Here is a 19,483-nt window from a genome sequence, read left to right on the forward strand (position 1 = left end):
TAGACCCATCTCTACTATTTCAAAATTTCTTTATTTTATTCAAAGTGTGTCTACAATCATAGATCATTTAAGCTTGAATGTGCCTCAAAAATCGTTTAGTCCAACTTCCTTATTTAATGGCTTTGACACTTAGAAATATTTATTTTGGCCAAGGCCACACAACTCCCTGGTACTGAAATTGACTGGAATCCAGGCCCTTGAGTTCCAATCTACTTTTTTCTAATGTCATATTTTCATTCTTCACTGCTGCCCTTGCTGTTTTCAGTTTAAAAATATGATACCTTATCATTTAAAACCTCATTTTATTCGTAAAAATTTAATGTAACTTCTATATTAATAATTTTTGAACGTTTCATTTTTTGGAGTGATAGAAGTGAAAAATTTACTTAATTTGGTCTTTGCTCAACCAGAAGAGAGGTGTGTTGAGAATGTGGGGTGTGGGTGGCAAGTATGTAGGGCCCAATAGCAGGTAAAGCATGGTAATTCCTGAGATCATGTATGAAAACCTAGGGACCCTGCTTAGGGAATTAGGACTTCTGTAGGTTTAAGGTTCATGAAGATGCTGAGTGAAAAGTTTTATACATTATTTCAAGACCAAGAGAGTCAGAATTGAGAGATTTTTTTCCTCTGTGTTAGTTTGGGTGTTTTAGCTATGAGGCAGAAATCTGTGGCTCACGATAATCACCTAAGTGTCTGTAAGTTCTAAAGGAGGAGTAAATAATTTGGGGGATCTAGTTAGTTATTGAGGCTGCACCAAGCAGCTGATTTTTAGAGGAAGCAATTTGCATTGAATTTTATGGAACTTCAGATTGCACTGATCTTCTCATACAGGTATATGTGAGGGATAATTCACCTCAGGACTTGTTTATAAATCCACAACATTGGGAAAGAGAGGTATTAATTACTCAGAACACTTTGATCTCAATGACTTAGTAATGGAAGGTTCTTTGGAAAAGCACTAATGTATTAAGTACTGGGTAGACACTGACTTGTCAGCTGTTCTTTGGGAAGTTTCTCTTCTTTGGGATAGAAGGAAGTTTAGATGAGTGCTTCGTTTTGACCTTTAGAATGACACAGAAAAAGTCGGGGAAGCTGTAAAACTGAGAGGTTTGGGGGAACATTTTGCTTTAATCAGTATGGAATAGGGAAAAAGAACTGAGTTTGGGAGGACTGTGGGGTGTGTGTCAGGTGGGTAAGGTGAATAGGCCACATTCAGTAAGTAGTAAAGGAAACAGCAATTTGTGAGGCATACAGTGGGGACAGATTTGTATCCCGGCTCAGTCACCTAGTAGTTGTGTGACTTTGAGCAAATGACTCAATGTCTCTAAATATTAATTTCTGTGTTTTTAAAAGAGAGACAATGATCTTGATTTCATTAGGTTTTTGAGAGAAATAAATGCCAGGAACTTAATGAATCTTAGTTCCCTTCCTGCTGGCACTCCTTCATCCAGTTTCAGCACCTCCTCTAGCTTTTGCCTGACCTAAGGCAAATCACTTCATCGTCCTGGAACTCTGCTTAGTCATGAGAAAAAAGATCTCTTCTGTAACTTTCATTTAAAAGGTATATTAAATATTATTAAAATATATTTTGAGTAAGTAATACTTTGCCAGCCCTGGTGATCTAGTGGTTAAGATCTGGTGCTCTCTCAAGCACAGTGTGCGTCACTTCTGGGTCAGGGAACCACACCACCCATCTGTTGGTTGTCATACTGTGGTGGCTGCATGTCACCTTGATGCTGAAAGCTATACCTCAGTATTTCAAATACTAGCAGGGCCACCCACGATGGACAGGTTTCAGTGGAGCTTTCAGACTAAGAGACAGTAGGAAGAAGGACTTAGCCACTCACTTCTGAAAAATTAGCCATGAAAATCTTATGAATAACAGCAGAACATCCTCTGATACAGCCTCTAGAAGGTGAGAGGATGGCTCAAAAAGATCCGGCAGGATTCAGCTTTGCTATCAACAGGGTTGCTAGGAGTTGCAATTACCTCCACAGCACTAATGACAAAATTAATACTTGCACATGGTAGAAAATTGAAGAATATACGTAGAGATTATACAGTAAAAACGTTTTCCTCCCATCTAGTCATGCTGTTCCTGAATTCTCTTCCTTAGAAGCAATAATTGTTGCTAATTCCTTATGAATCCTTCCATATTCAAGCATATACGTGTCTTTATATATTTGTATGTATATTTCTTGTGCCCGTTCTTATATTCAAGTAGTATAAAAAGGTATTGAAGAATGATTTTTTGAGTGGAAACAGCTTAGAAGAGGATGGAACAGAGAACATTTCAGAGGTAAAAAGAAGAGGAGCCAATCACAAAAGAGGCAAGGGGAAGGATTTGGGTGACAAGAAAAAGGAGAAGAGATGCATCCTTGGCCCTGGAAGTGTCCCTATGGATCCAAATCCTGCAGCCACAGAATAACATTTTGTCCCCTGGTCTTCTGTCCTCGTTCTAGGTTGCACCACCTTTATTTTTGGGTGATGCTGTAATGAGGTCAAAGCTCTTCATAGCTGAAATACTTGTCAGGATGGCAAGTGTTTTTAATTCAGCACATGGTTCTAAACTTGTTTATTTATTTATTTTAATAAATGAGGCACATGCTTTCTCTTTTTCCCACTCTTGAAGTAATTCATATTTAATGTCACAAGTTCGGAATATAAAAAAATGTGTGAAGAAAAAAATTACCTATACTTCAATGTAGTAGTTTAGATTATTGGTCAAAATTTGTCACTCATCTAGTAGTATTATTGATCCATACTCTTGCCATGGTCTCATAGAAGTTCGCTATATTTGCTTGCCTCATTACTGGTCAGGTTTGCCATGTGACCCATTTAGGCCAATAGGGTATCAGCAAATGTGACGTAAGTAGATGCATGGGATGTGTTTACACGGTGGGGCTTGCCCTTTTGTGTTTCTGCCTTTGCCTTGAGAAGAGCTTCTCCTAGGCAACTGCTATTGCTTCCAACTGATTCTCATGGTGAAAACATGTGGAGCAGATATTGAATCAGAGTTGCCCACCTAGGCCCAGGCAAGATGAAGCACCACAATCATCTTGTTGATGCGTGAGGAACAAATATTCACTGTTTTATGCCAATGAGATTTTTAAGGTTGTAACTGATACACTCCATGTTTTGTGCTGGTCTCAGCTTATCAATAACCAATGTTGTGGTTGGACCAGTCTTCATGGTTCTTATTATGATTGCAAGATGCCCTTAAGCAATAACCATCAGGAAACTTTGAAGAAATAAAGGTTTATTACTTATAGGACCTGGCAATTAGACATCACAGCTGGGGCCACACAGCAAAGTTGCTGGCGGGCAGAGGCGGTGGGAGGCGGGGAATGCACAGGCCTAGAGTTCTACTTTTATTGGGGTTGAGGTTGATGGCCCAGGGTTTGGCAAGTTCACTCTTTAGTAGTAACTGTAAAACATAAGAGTGGAAATTTGAAGCATGGGAAGAGAAAAAACATGTGGCCCAGATAATCAGTTATTGAAATCAACCAAGATCTCTCAAACAAAGGAGCTTCAGTTGGCTAGGTGACCTGGATCTTTATCTAGTCCTGTGGCTGGTAATGTGTGTATTTGAAATAGCCATCTTTGAAGTGGATGCTTAGGTAAGCAAAGCTTAAGTCAGGCACTTCCATTACAAAAAAGAAAGAAAGAACACCCAGCTGTCTGTGTTTACACTCCTGCATTCTGAATTCAGGAAAGGAGCATCTCACCTGAAGTATAAAATTTTGTTCCAGTGGAATCATAGTCTATATTCCATGCTATAAAATATCGTCTAACATCACTATAATGTGAACTTTTTTGCTTACCAATAAATATTTTCTGAATTATACTTTTTATGGTTTTCATTATGTAGGTATGCCATATTTTATTTAAACCTTTCCCTATTATTGAACATTAAAATTGTGTCAAGCTCTTCTGTTTTATTACTATAGATAATGCTGTGATTACAATTTCTGTTAACAATTTTGTCTGGGTTTCTGATTATTTTCTCAAGAGAGATTCCTATTTTATTTTCATTATTTTTTTGCTTCAAAATATTTCCAGTTGTCCCTCTGATTTCTTCTTATGTTTCCTATTTGTTACTTAGAAATGTGTTGTTATATCTTTGTTTTCTCGGATAAGTTTTTGCTAAATTGACAGGTGGATCAGAGCTCCAGTCCTGTGTGTTCTCTTTGTTCTTTGGTCCTCCTGATTTGGATAATTCTAACTTCAACACCTCTGAACGTTTTGATCTTTAGCTTTTCCCTCATAATTTTCTTCTCCTCTATCATTTCTCCTAGAATGATGATTTTTGTGACAATTAAAAACATAACCACCTATTTGACATCAAAGACCCAGCTTTTCCCTGCTGTTATGTGTGAGAATCCAGTTTTCCCAGCATCATTTACATTAGTTGACCATAAATGTGAAAGCAATTTATGGGCTCTCATTTCTGTTTCAGCAGTCTATGTGTCTATTTTTATGTGAGTACCCTTCTAGTTTGAAATCAGGAAGTGTGATGCCTCCAGCTTTGTCCTTCTTTCTCAGGATTGCTTTGGCTATCCTGGGCTTTTTGTGGCTCCATACACATTTTAGGATTGTTTTTTGTATTTGTGAAAAATGACAGTATAATTTTGATAGAGATTGCAATGAGTGTATAGATGGCTTTGGGTAGTATGACCATTTTAACAATATTAATTCTTCCAGTCCATGATCATGGAATATCTTTCCATTTATTTGCATCTTCTTCAATTTCTTTCATCAAAGTCTTATAGTTTTCAGTGTAAAGGTCTTTCATCTCCTTGGTTAAATTTATTTCTAAGTAATTTTTTATTTTTGATGTTATTGTAAATAAGATTGTTTACTTTCTTTTGCAGATTATTTGTTGTTAGTATATAGAAATTCAACTGCTTTCTGAATGTTGATTTTACATTCTACAACTTTACTGAGTTTGTTGTTTTGTTCTAACTTCACTGAATCAATTGATTAACTGAATTCATTGAATAGTTTTTTGGTGGAGAAGAAGATTTTCTATATAAGATCCTGTCATCTGCAAACAAAGACAATTTTACTTCTTTTTTTCCAATTTGAATGCCTTGTTATTTTTTCTTGACTGATTGCTTTGGCTAGGACTTTTAGTTCTATGACAAATAGGAGTGATGAGAGTGGGTATTCTCACTTTTTTTCCAGATCTTAGAAGAAAAACTATCAACTTTTCACTGTTGAGTATGATGTTAGCTTTGGGCTTGTCATATTTGGCCTTATCATATTGAGTTAGTTCCTTCTATACCCACTTTGTTGAGAGTTTTTAATATGAAAAGATCTTGTATTTTGTCAATGCATTTTCTGCATCTATTGAGATGATGGTATGATTTTTTCTTTCATTCTAACCATCCTTCAATCCCAGTGATGAAACCCACAGAATTGTGATGTCTAATTCTTTTGATGTGCTGTTGAATTCAGTTTGCTAGAATTTTGTTCATAATTTTTGCATCTATATTCATCAGTGACATGGGCCTGTAATTTTCTTTGTTTGTACCTGGATTTGATATTAGGGTAATGCTGGCCTAATAAAGTAAGTTTGAGAGTGTTCCCTCTTTTTCAGTATTTCAAAATAGTTGAGAAAGTTTGACATTAATTGTTTTTTAAATGTTTAGTAGAATACACCAGGGAAACCACCTGGTCCTGGGCTTTTCCTTGTTGGAATATTTTTGATTACTTATACAACCTCCATACTTGTTATTGATCTGTTAAGATTTTCTATTTCTTCCTGATTCAATTTTGAGAGGTTGTCTGTGTCTAGGAATTTTTTCATTTCTTTTAGAGTATTGATTTGTTGGAATATAATTGTCCTTAGTAGTCTTCTATGATCTTTTATATTTCTGTGGTATCAGTTATAACATCTTTTTTATTTATGATTTAATTCGAGTCTCCTTTCTTTTTAATTACTGAGGGTAAAGGTTTGTCAATTTTGTTTGTCTTTTCAAAAACCAGATCATAGTTTTGTTAATCTTTACTATTGTTTCTCCGGTTTCGTTTCATTTACTTCTTCTCTGATCTTTGTTATTTCTTTCCTTCTGCTAACATTGGACTTCATTTGTTCTTCATTTCCTAGTTCCTTATGTGTAGAGTTAGGGTGTTTCTTTGAAATTTTTCTTTTTCCCGTTTTAATGTGGGTGTTTATAGCTATAAACTTCTCTCTTAGAACTTCTTTTGCTGGAGTTCATAAGTTTTGATATGTTGTGTTTCCATTTCATTTGTCTCAAGATATTTTTAAAAGTTTCTTCTTTGACCTATTGGTTGTTCAGGACTGTCTTGTTTAACTGCCATGTATTTGTGAATTCTCCAGCTTTCCTTCTGTTATTGATTTCTAGTTTCACACCAAGGAGGTTGGAAAATATATTTGGCATGACTTCCATCTTTTTACATTTCATAAGACTTGTTTATGACCTATCATATGATTTATCCAGGACAATGTCTTGTGTACACTTGAGAAGAATGTGTATTCTGCTGCTACTGGATGGAATGTTCTGTATTTTTCTGTTAGGTTATTTGGTCTAAAATGAATAATTTTAAAAGTTAATTAAAAAATTTAAAAGTAATCCATAATTACGCTAATGTATATGCCTTTTGCTTGAGAATTTAATTCATTTACAGTAAGAGTAGGCATGGACTTACTAATGCCCTCTTATTGCTTTCTAGCCATTTTGTACTTCCCTTGTAACTTTTTCCCTCTTCTTCTACTTTCCTTTGTGATTATTTTCCATAGCATTATGCTTTTATTCAGTCTGTTCTCCTTATCTTTTGTGTATCTACCGTAGGTTTTTGCTTTGTGATTACCATGAGGCTTACATAAAACATTTTATAGATAGAACAGTCTGTTTCACTGGATAGCAGCTTAACTTCAGTTGCACACAAAAACTCTACACCTTTACTCTCCCCATTTTCATGTTTTTGACGTCACAATTTGCTTCTCTTTATATTGTGTATCCATTAACTAACTAATGTCCCTACAGTTATTTTAATATTTTTGTCTTTTAATCTTTATACTAGAGTTAAGTGGTTAAGACACCACCATATTTCACTGTGAGAGTATTCTGAGTATGACTATATACTTACCTTTACAAATACTTGTATATTTTCACGTATTTTTATGATACTAATTAGTGTCCTTTTATCAGCTTGAAGAACTTCTTTTAGCATCTCTTGTAAGGCAGGTCTAGTGATGAACACCCTCAGCCCATGTGCATGGGCTTCAAATATAAACCAATGAATCCAGGGTGCATAACCCCCAAAACCCTCTTTATCAAGCTTTCAAACTCTGGGTGACTATCCACTTTAACTAATCATCCCATAGTCAGATCCAGAAAACTGAAGACAGCCCTATGCTCCACAACCAGGTGAAATTATTCAAAAGTGGCCAATCCTACACCTACTTACTCTGGCTTACTCATTCTTTCCTTTGGAAAACACAATAAAATTTCTTATCCAATTTTCCCCTCTCTTTCTGCCTCCTGACCAATCCTGGTACTTCCCTCTTTGGCCTCACTGGTGTGGCATTCTCCCTTTTCTTGAAAACTATGAATGTGAAAAACTCTCTTTTCAAAAAAAAGCATTATTTTTCTTTGGAGCAGTTTTAGGCTTACAGCAAAATTGAGCAGAAAATACAGATATTTTCCACATATCTCTTGCCTCCCCACATGCATAGTCTCCCCCATTATCAACATTCTGCATCAGAGTTTTATATTTGCCATAATTGATGAACCTACATTGATATGTCATTGTAACCCCATGTACATGGATTATATTAGGGTTCACTCTTGGTGTTGTACATTTTATGGATTTGGACAAATGTATAACAGCATATAGCCACAATTATAGTATCATACAGAGCAGTTTCATTGCCCTAAAAATACTCTGTGGTCTACCTATTCATCCCAACCTATTCCCTACTCCCTGGCAACCACTGATCTCTCTACTGTCTCCACAGTTTTGCCTTTTCCAGATTGTCACAGAGTTGGCTTCTTTCACTTAGTAATATGCATTTAAGGTTCCTCCATGTCTTTTCATGACTTGATAGCTCATTTCTTTTTAATGCTGTATAATATTTCATTGTCTGTATGTACTATAGTCTATTTATCCATTCACCAACTGAAGGACACCTTGGTTGCTTCCACATTTTCATAACTATGACTGCAACTGCTATAAACATCCATGCATAGGTTTTTATGTAGACATGGGTTTCAGCTCCATTGTGTAAACATCGTGGAGCACAGTTGTGAGATCATATAGTAAGTGTATATTTAGTTTTGTAAGAAATTACCAAACTGTCTTCTAAAGTGGCTGTACCATTTTCCACTCTCACCAGCAATGAATAAGAATTTCTCTTACTCTACATACTCATCAGCATGTGGTGTTGTCAGTGTTCTTGATTTTAGTCATTTTAATAGGTGTCAAATGTTATCTCGTTGTTTTCATCTGCATTTTCCTGATGACAAATGATATGGGGCATCTTTTCATGTGTTTATTTGCCATGTGCATATCTTCTTTGGTGAGGTGTCCATTAAGGTCTTTGGCCCATCTTTAAGTCAGGTCATTTTTTTTTTTATTGTTTAGCTTCAAGAGTTTGCGTATTTTGGATAACAGTCCTTTATCAGATATATCTCTTGCAAATATTTTCTCACAAACCTCTTTTCAATGGCAGTCATCTCCTGATCTGTTGTCTTTGCCATGCCTAAATAATAATAAAACTCATATTTTAAAACATCATCCTTTACCCTTACTGTACAATATCACATTTGGATTTGTCTATTCTTCCCAAAGTTCAGACTGAGAAAGGAAAGCCAGGTCTTCTCCTTTTTTCCATTTGGGCTCCTCTTCTTACAAGGTTGATTTCTTGTATAAGGATGCACTTATCACATTGTTGATTGACACTAGCAACCCTTTCACTCTGAAGAAGAACCCAGTGGGGCATCTCTTCAGTTTTGCAGCAAATGAAGGCATCAGAGTTTGATTAAAATCAGCCTGATCACAAAGCCTATATCGTTTTCACTGTATGATGCTTCTGCAAGATTTGCATTTCTCTGAGAATCAAGTTGTCATTTTTACCTGGAACCCATCAGATCTGTGAATATGAATTTCTAGTTATAATTTAAGCCTTAAAGAGAACATGATTTTTTGAGTCAATCTAAAAACATGTTCACATCTCTGTTCTGCCTGTCACTAACCATGCAAACGTGATCTAAGTATTTTTACCTTTTTTTTACCTTTGGCTACTTATTTGTATAATACAAACATTATGTATCTCATATGGTTGTTATGAATATAAATTGCATTATATGTAGCAATCACATAGAATAGGGTTGGACATTCTGTTATTTCTTTTTTTATCTTCCCCTCTGATTATATAAGAAATATATCTCATGTGCTATAATAATGTTGCTTGGGTTTACTCATAAGGAGGAAAAAATAGGACCCATGTCATAAGTTTCTCAATATTTCATGCCTCAGCAGTTCAGATAAAGAGGCTCAGAGATTAAGTACCTTTCAATTTATAGAAAATATGGTAGAAAATTTTATTTGAATGTTAATTGATGCCCTTCCTCATTCTGTTTAAACACCTAAGTTTTGCAATTCCTTTTTGCCTAATCCACCCATCAGAAAAAGGTTGACTTTAAAGAGTTTGAACCAGAGAGACCTGGAGTGGGATCTACAAGCCCATCAGAACGAGGGGCGTGACTCTTTACTGCAAAGAGTGTGATTAAGTTTAGGAATGTTTACTAAAGGGTGAGATCTGCAGACTCTTCCAACTGCTGGATTCTAAGAATATTTGCAGTCAGTCTTATGGTCATCCTGCTTTACCCCCTGAAATTAGAAGATTGTAGGGCTTTTCTCTGGTGAAACAAACCTGCCTAAGGAAAAAGAACTACAGATACTGTTGGATGTTTGACTCCTAATAAAGTGGCCCACATGGATCACCCTTTCCCTAAATCCACTAGTTGACAAGTCCAGCCAGATTATAATGAGTGTTCAGTCAACTTGTTATTGACTTGAATATATGAGGACAGCCTAGGATCACCAGCCATTTGAGCAATGATTTTATATTTAAAAAAAGAGAGAAAATAAAATGTCATGTGACAGCTGCCCCCTCCTTTTTCTCAGTGAAGAGGCTCATGTCGGCTGTATTGTGAGAAACCAGAGAGGTGGCATGATTTTGTCAGTCAGGCTCATACTGAATGCAATGGGCATGGAGTTCCCACAAGAGCTATCCATGTAGGCAGCCTGCTGGGCATGGATGTTGGAGAAACAGATGCTGGGACAAGAATATTGCACTGAGGCATTCCTGAACTAGAACAGAGGAGTGGAAGGAACTCAGGGAGCAACCATCTTGGTGTCTCTAGTGGGCCCTTCTATTTCTGCTCATCCATTGTCTTGATTTTCTTCATGTAGCCTCTGCTTTCTGGGTTGATACTGCTGGGATATAATAGTACAGAACATGACAGGTGCAAGGACTTTGCTCTTTGCCCTAGGTCAGCCAAATGTTCTGACTCAGTCTTTTGTTCTGATAGCTCCTTCCTCTCAAAGGCTCCCCTGGACTCCCAGGCTAATGAGCATTTGCATCTGCTGCCTCCGTATTTTGGCTCCAGCATGCATGTAATTTCATGACTCCTTCTTAAGATAGCTGACAGTTGTGGAACATTTTCTGCCTGGATTTCTGAAACAAGAGGGGTGTGGGTTGACATTGCAGGAAGGGATTGGGGTTGAGAGAGAGCCCCTGACATTCCATTTCCTTCTTCCAGAAGGAGAAGAGAAATGACACTTCTCCCCATCTGTGGTTGAAGAGGCAGGGGGTTGATGATGAACCATTCTTGGGAAGTGTAGTAAGCAAACAGCACAGATGGGGAAGAAAATAAGAAATCCCAATTCCCACATGGCCCATGTTCTCTTTAATAGGGGTTGTGGATTTGCTGAGTTATAATCTAAAACAACAGATATCTATATTTATATCTATATATGTATTTGTTTATATTTTTGTGACTTGGGTTTGTTGAGAGAAACAAAGGGAAGTGGAGAGTGAATGGAAGTGACTATTATCCAGAACCTATTTATGTGACAGGCATTGATATGCATTTTACCTAAGTGATGTAATCAATATCTCTGGATGTGGAAGTAAAGAGGCAACCAAAGCAAAAATAGACAAATGGCACTATACCAAACTTGAAAACTTTTGTGCATCAAGGGACACAATTGCTAGAATAAAAAAGCAAACTAGTTAATGGGAGAAAATATTTGCAAATCATATGTCTGATAAGGAGTTAATATCCAGAGTACATAAAGAACTCCTACAATTCAACAACAACAAAAAAACACAGTTAACCTGATTGAAAAATGGCTAAAGGACTTTGCTATAGACAGAACGCTTTTATTCCCCCCAAATTCCTATGTTGAAACTTAATCCTCAACGTGATAGTAGTTGGACTTGGGCCTTTTTGGTGGTGATTAGGTCATAAGGGCAGAGCTCTCATGAATGGGTTTATTGCCCTTATAAATGATATCCCAGAGAGGTCCCTTGCTCCTTCCACCATGTGATGTTATAGGAAGAAGACAGCTATCTATGAACCAGGACACAGGCTCTCACCAGACACTGAATCTGCTAGCCCCTTCATCTTGGACTTAGCCTCCAGAACTGTGAGAAATAAATCTTTGTTATTTATAAGATACTCAATCCATGATATTGTGTTATTGCAGCTTGAATGGACTAAGGGAGACTTGAATAGACATTTCTCCAAAGATGATATATAAATGGCCAACAAGCAAAGATGCAAGTCAAAACCACAGTAAGATATCACTTCACACCCATTAGGATGGCTGCTATTAAAAAACAAAATAAAACAAAAACAACACAGCAAGTTTTGATGAGGATACAGAAAAATTGTAACACTTGTGCATTATTAATGGCTGGGTAAAACATTACAACTGCTATGGAAAACAGCGTGGAGGTTTCTCAAAAATTAAAAATAGGACTACCATATGATCCAGCATCCTACTTCTGTGATATATCTAAAAGAATTGAAAGCAGATATCAAAGAGATATTTGCACACTTATCTTCATCTCAGCACTATTCACAATAGCCAGGAGGTGAAAGCAACCCACATATCCTACAACAATGAATGAACAAACAAAGCATGGTATATACATACAACAGAATATTATTCATCTGTAAAAAGTAGGAAGGTCCCATCACAAGCTACCATATGGATGAAGCTTGATGACACTATGCTAAATGAAATAAGCCAGTCACAAAATGAAAAATACTGTATGATTACCCAAATACTGTATGATTATATAATGTATCTAAAGTAGTCAAATTCATACAATCATAAAGTAGAGTGGTGGTTACCAGGGGCTTCAGAAAGGAAGGAAAGGGTAATTGTTTTTTAATGGGTATAGAGTTTCAGACTTGTAAGATGAAAAAGTTCCAGAGATCTGTTTCACAACAATGTGAATATGCTTAACACTCCTGAACTATACACTTAAAAATAGTTAAGATGGTAAATTTTATGTTATGTTACCCCAATAAAAAATAAGGCTAATAAAGTGATAAATAAAATATGTTCCTACCTCTTGCCTTGACAAACTATTTTAACAACCCTAGAAGGCCAGATTCAAATTTAGAATCCTGAGAATCTGTATAGTCCATGCCAAAACATGGTGGCACAGGGAGAGCCATCCTGGTTCCCAGGTACCTGCCCATGGGCCACAGCTTTCTCCCTCCACTTCTCACTCCCACTCTTCTTACAGTGTGTGGAGTCCACACATGCACAGATATGAATACCTCCATTCCACAGGCCCAACTGCCATCCACATCCCTGGAATACAGCTTCTGCCTAACCACTTCATGAGGTGAACACAACAACAGTATGGTCTGCTACTGGAAGAATGGACCCATAGAAGAGGCTTGCATAGAGCTTGGAAGCTGAGTCGTCTTGCTCCAGGCCAAATCTCTGCAATCTTTCAGGCTGAGCATAGGCAATTATGAGGGCTCTTCCTGGCAGTCCTTACAGAGCAAAAGTCCAGGTGGTTCTAGCCCTCCAAAGGATAAAAGGAAATACCTAATTCCAGCCCTCTCTAGCCATCCTGTCCAGGTTTATATGGGTTTAATGGTGATTTCTACCAAATATTTAAGGAAGAAATTATATAATTGTCTAAAATTTCTCTCAGAAGATAGAGGCAGAGGGATTACTTCCTAGTTCATTCTATGAGGACAGCTTTATCCTAATATGAAAAGCAGACAAAAACTATACAAGAAAAAAATAAGAAAACTGCAGAACATCTGTCATGAACATAGATGCAAAAATCCTCAAAATATTAGCAAATAGAATTCAATGATATATAGAAAGAATTATACACCATGACTAGGAGGGATTTATCCCAGTTATGCAAGGTTGGTTGAACATTCAAAAGACAATTAGTATAAATCCTCACATAAACAAGCTAAAGAAGAAAAATCACATGATCATATCAATAGATTCAGAAAAAGCATTTGACAAAATCCAACATCCATTCACAATAAAGCTCTCAGTAAACTAAGAATAGAGAAGAGCTTCCTCTATCTGAAAAAGAACTTCTACACAAAATCTATAGTTAACATCACACTTATTGGTGACAAACTTGAGGTTTCCCCACTAAGACCAGGAAGAAAGAAGAATGTCCCTCTCATGACTGCTTTAATATAGTACTGGTAGTCCTAGCTAATGCAGTCAGACAAGAAAAGGAAATATAAGTTATACACATTCAGAAGGAAGAAAAACTGTTTTGCGTGTGTGTGTGCGTAAGATTTGCCCTGAGCTAACATCTGTTGCCAATCCTTCTCTCTTTTTTGGTTTTTGCTTGAGGAGTATTAGCCCTGAGCTAACATTGGTGCCAATCTTACTCTGCTTTGTATGTGGAATGCCTCCACAGCATGGATGAGTGGAAGAGGTCAGCACACTTGATCCCACCCTGTGAACCAGGGCTGCTGAAGCGGAACACGGAAATTTCACTGGGCCATGGGGCTGGCCCTGAAATAAACCTGTTTTTATTCACAGATGACATAGTTGTCTATGCAGAAAATCTGAAAGATCAACAAAACTCCCTGGAGCTAATAAGCCATTATAGCAAGGTTGAAGAATACAAGGTTAGCATACAAAAGTCAATTGCTTTGTTATACACCAGCAAAGACCAAGTGGAATTTGAAATTCAAAACACAATGCCTTTTACAGTAGCACTTCCAAAAATGAAGCACTCAAGCATAAATCTAACAAAATACGTACAAGATCTAGTATAGGAAGAAAACAACACTCTAATGAAATAAATCATAGAAGAACTAAATAAATGGAAAGATATTCCATGTTCATGGACAGGAAGACTCAATATTGTCAATATGTCAGTTCCTCTGAATTTGATCTATAGATTCAATGCAATTCCAATCTAAATACCAGCTGGTTATTTTGTGGATATCAACAAACTGATTCTAAAGTTTATACAAAGGGGCAAAAGACTCTGAATAGCCAACACATATTGAAGAAATAGAACTGAATTAAAAGTTGAAAACTGACACTACGTGATTCCATGCCTTACTATAAAGCTACAGTAATCAAGACAATATGGTATTGATGAAAGAATAGTCAAATAGATCAATGGAACAGGATAGAGATAACCAAAATAGACCCACATAAATCTAGTAAATTGATCTTTGACAAAGTGGCAATAAATGATTGAGAAAAGATAGTCTTATTAAAAAATGGCACTGAACATCAACATGCAAAAAAATGAATTAGACACACACTGCTCACAAAAATTAAGTCAAATGGATTACAGACTTAAACGTAAAATGCAAAACTATAAAACTACTAGAAGATAACATAACTACAAATCTAGATGACCTTGGGTGTGCTGATGACTTTTTAGGTACAACAGCAAAAGCACAATCCATGAAAGAAAAAATTGATAAGCTGGACTTTATCAAATTTAAAAATTTCTACTCTATAGAAATACACTGTTAAGAGAATGAAAAGACAGGTCACAGTTTATGAGAAAATATTTGCAAAAGACATACCTGATAAAGAACTATTATATAAAATATGAAAACCCTGGATGGACCCCTGAGGACATCATGCTAAGTAAGAAAAGTCAGAAAGAGAAAGACAAATACTGTATGACATCACTTGTAGATGGAATCTAAGCCAAACTGGTAAAAACAGATTAAAATGATGGTTGTCAGAGGAGAGGGGAGTGTGGAGATAGGACAGATGTTCTTTAAGAATACAAACTTGCAATGAGTAGTAAATTAGATGCACAATATACTGAATACAGACAACAATATTGTATTATAATCATCAAACTTACTGAAAGACTAGAACTCAATTATTTCAATAACTAGAAAGAAATGGTAATTATGTAACATGATAGAAGTTCTAATTATCAATGCAATTGCCATAATATTGTGGTATACAAATGTTTCAAATTAACATTTTGTACACCTAAATTTACACAATGTTAAATGACAAATATATTTCATTGAAAAAGACAAAAAAAAAGGGATCAGTCTGATAAAAAAGTGTTCCAAAGACCTTAACAGACTCTTCACCAAGGAAAATATACAGATGGTAAATAAGCATAAGAAACGATGCTCCACATAATTTGTCATCAGGGCAATGCAACTTAAAAAACAATGAGCTACCACTACACGTCTATTATAATAACCAAAATCAAGAATACTGACAACACCATATGCTGGTGAGGAGGTAGAGCAACAGGAACTCTTATTCAGTGCTGGTGAGAATGGAAAATGGTACAGCCACTTTGGAAGACAGTTTGGCAATTTCTTACAATATTAAACATACTCTTACCATACAACCCAGTAGTTGTGCTCTTTGGTATTTACCCAAAGGAGTGAAACATATGTCCACACAAAAACCTGCATATGGATGTTTATAGCAGCTGTATTCTTAATTGCTAAAACTTAGAAGCAACCAAGATGTCCTTCAGTTGGTGAATGGACAACTGTGGTACATCTGGACTTTGAGATATTATTCATAGTTTAAAAGAAATTAGCTATGAAGCCATGAAAAGACATGGAGGAAACTTAAATGCATTTTATCAAGTAAAAGAAGCCAACTCCATGATTACGGATACAGTAGAGATCAATGGTTGCCAGGGGTTCTAGGGGAGGGAGAGATGGACAGGTGGAGTACAGAGGATTTTCAGGGTAATGAAACTGCTCTGTGTGACATTATAATGGTCATGCATATAGTGGATACATTCCATTATACATTTATCCATACCCATAAAATGACAGCACCAAGAGTGAACTTTAATGTAACTTAAGGACTTTGGGTGATAATGATCTGTCAATGTAGGTTCGTCAATTGTAACAAATGTATCATTTTCATGGGGGACGTTGTTAATGGAAGAGGCTATGCATGTTTACGGGACAGAGAGTACATGGGAAATTTCTGTACCGTCTCCTCAGTTTTGCTGTTGATCTAAACTACTCTAAGAAATAAATTCTATTAAAAATTGCCAAAAAAATACTGTGGCCGTTTAGTTTCCTGTATTAAATCACTTTCTATTTCAGAAACTTAGAATTATTCATTTTTCCATGTCTGAATGATGGATGAGGTGTTGCACCCAGAAGAATTAAAAATGACAAAAGACAGATATAGTGTTATTCCTAAAATAATTATAAATGACAATTAAAAGAAAGTCCACAGACCTTTGGCAGTGAGAGGTAACTAATTCTTTAACATGAATCCCTGAGATTGTTTCAACCAAATTGGCAGAAGAGGTTTTGTCCCAAGCCAATTGGATTTACTGAATCTGTTTGGCAGATGATGCAAAATGTCAGTTATTTACAGAGGAGAAAAGACTACAAGAATGTTTAATTTCATTGGCTATCTTGGAGCTCTGGGAAGATAGCGGAAGGAGAGGAAGGTATTTTCAGGATATATTTGAAATTGGAAGGTTATCAATAGGCTGCATAGAGGGACTGTTGGCCAAAAGAGAGAGGATAATGAGTTGTGGCTGTGATTTTCAGTTTTAATTGTTTACCAGCTTTGAGATCCAAAGAAAAATTACTTAACCTCTCTAAACTAAAGTTTTCTTATCTGAGAAAATGAGATAATTAAGGAAAACACTTAGATTGCCTAGCATCCATAAATGTTAGATGTGATGATGACAGTATAATGATGATGATGTTGGTGATAATGATGGCAGTAATTGATTAAGGGGCTAGTTAGATAATATTGGCTGGAATAAGTAAATAGTAATAGTATAATAAGAGAGAGAATAGAGGGAGAAATCTGGCTGAGAAAGAGACTATTTGCTATTTCTTGGTGACTTTGAAATTCATCTCCATTTGTCTTGAGTACACCCAAGTGCAAATTACTATTAGTTTGGGTAATATTTTCTCTATAAAAGATGATAAATCAATGAACAACTCTCTTAAACTCATTGTGGAAAGTTCTAAATTTATGTTATATTACAATTAATATAGATACATGTTTACCAGAAGGCCAAGGACAAGAAAAATAAACAAATGAAAAAGTGATCCCAAGTGGAAGAAAACATGAGCTTGAAACCAGCAAAGATTTAAGCAGAGTAAGACCTAAAAGAAGCAAGAAAGAGAAAGGGAAGAGGAAAAAGGAGTAAATGCACACAATCAGCCATGTTGAGAAGTGTTTGTTTTCCATTCCTGTGCACCCAAAGTTTTAGAAGGCTTCTCCCCTATATTTCAACCTGAGAAAGAGTAATGACATTTGTATCCAAAGAGTTTTCACCTCAGTGTTTTCTGCACAGCAGCCTTTACCTTATTCCCCAAGCTGTAGATTAGGGGTTTCAGCATGGGGATCACTGTGGTCACATTCTCCTGGGCCAGGGAACGGGCTGTGGAGGGTTTTAAGTATATGAATGAAGCAGACCCATAAAATAATTCCGCAGCAGCAAGGTGGGAGCTGAGGGGCTGAAGACTTTGGACTTTCCCTCTGTGATGCTGATGCAGAGGATACTGGAGAGGATGAAGGTGTAGGAAACAAAGATTGTTAAGCTGGTGACTATGATGTTAAATCCACCCACAAAGAAAGTTGTCACCTCAATATCATAGGTGCTAGAGCAGGAGAGCTTCATGAGGGGAACAATGTAACAGAAGTAATGACTGATGAAGAGCTCACAATAGGACAGTTTTAACATTAGGGCAGTCTCTATTGTTGAGCCAATGAACCCCATGGCATAGACGGAAGCTGCCAGCTAAGAGCAGACTTGATGAGACATGATGATGTTGTAAAGCAAAGGGCTGCAGATGGCGACATAGAGGTCATAGGCCATCACCGTCAGCATGTAACACTCGGCAATGACAAACTCAAGGAAGAAGTAGAGCTGTGACATGCACCCTGCATAGGAGATGATGTTCTTCTCTGACACAAAGTTCACTAGCATCTTAGGGGTAATGACAGAGGAATAGCAGAGATCCACAAGTGACAGATTACTGAGGAAGTAGTAGATGGGGGTGTGAAACTGAGCATTCAGACAAATCAGTGTGAACATGCCCAGGTTCCCTATCATGGTGAATGAGTAGAACCCAAAGAAGAGGAGGAAGATGAGGAGCTGGAGCTCTGGCTGATTTGTTAAACCTTCAAGAACGAACTCTCACTGTCGAGTAATTTTCTGCAGCCATTCTCCTTTGTTTGGGACCCTTGTGGAGAAAAGAGAGAAGAGCCTATGAAAGGCTATATATGAGTCTTCTGTTGAGTCAAGGTACCAGCATCTGCTCTTGAATGAGTGATCTTGAACTCTTGCCTGATCCTTTGTCTCTTAATTCCTTCTAATGTTTTCTAGTTTTCAGATGATTTTGCTAAGTTTTGGAGAACATGAAGGTGAGAAAAAATGGGTCTCTCTGGAGCTTTCACTACCCTCATGTTTCTCAAATACCCTAGAGGTGACTATAGTATGTGTTATTTATTAGTTTGGAGTTGAATGTTTCTCTAGAAAGAGAATCTCCTTTGTCATCTGTGCAATCCCAAAATATTACCAGTAAAATGAAAATGTGTGGCCATCTTATCTCAAGTCCAGGTACTGTAGACTGGTATTTAAAGCCCTACCAATTCCGGAGTGACTTCAGTTTCCACATTTGAGAAACAGATGGAGTTATAATATCAATTCCCAAAGTTAAAAAATATATGTATGTAACTGGATAATATACATGGAAATATATTCCAAATATTCACTTGCTATGCAAACGTGAATTTTCATTAGCCAGATGAGATTGGTCTTAATATTTCATTGAACCTGTGGTCCTAGGGTATTTATTCTTGGTTCTAGCTATGCATAATAATCACCTGGGGAGCTTTAAAAAATAATAGTATCAGGTCCCTATCTATAGTAATTCTGATTTATTGTTCTATGGCATTTCCTGGGCATTGAGCTCTATGTTTCTGGGCAGGTGGGAAA

General features: G+C 36.7%; 1 pseudogene; it reads right to left on the reverse strand.

Moving 5' to 3' along the window:
- Window positions 1-17,771: 17,771 nt before the first annotated feature.
- On the reverse strand, window positions 17,772-18,713 carry LOC106836002 (olfactory receptor 8A1-like; annotated as a pseudogene).
- Between the last annotated feature and the right edge of the window lie 770 nt (window positions 18,714-19,483).

The sequence above is a fragment of the Equus asinus genome, chromosome 20 (assembly GCF_041296235.1).
Source record: "Equus asinus isolate D_3611 breed Donkey chromosome 20, EquAss-T2T_v2, whole genome shotgun sequence".
In the NCBI taxonomy this organism is placed as follows: Eukaryota; Metazoa; Chordata; class Mammalia; order Perissodactyla; family Equidae; genus Equus; species Equus asinus.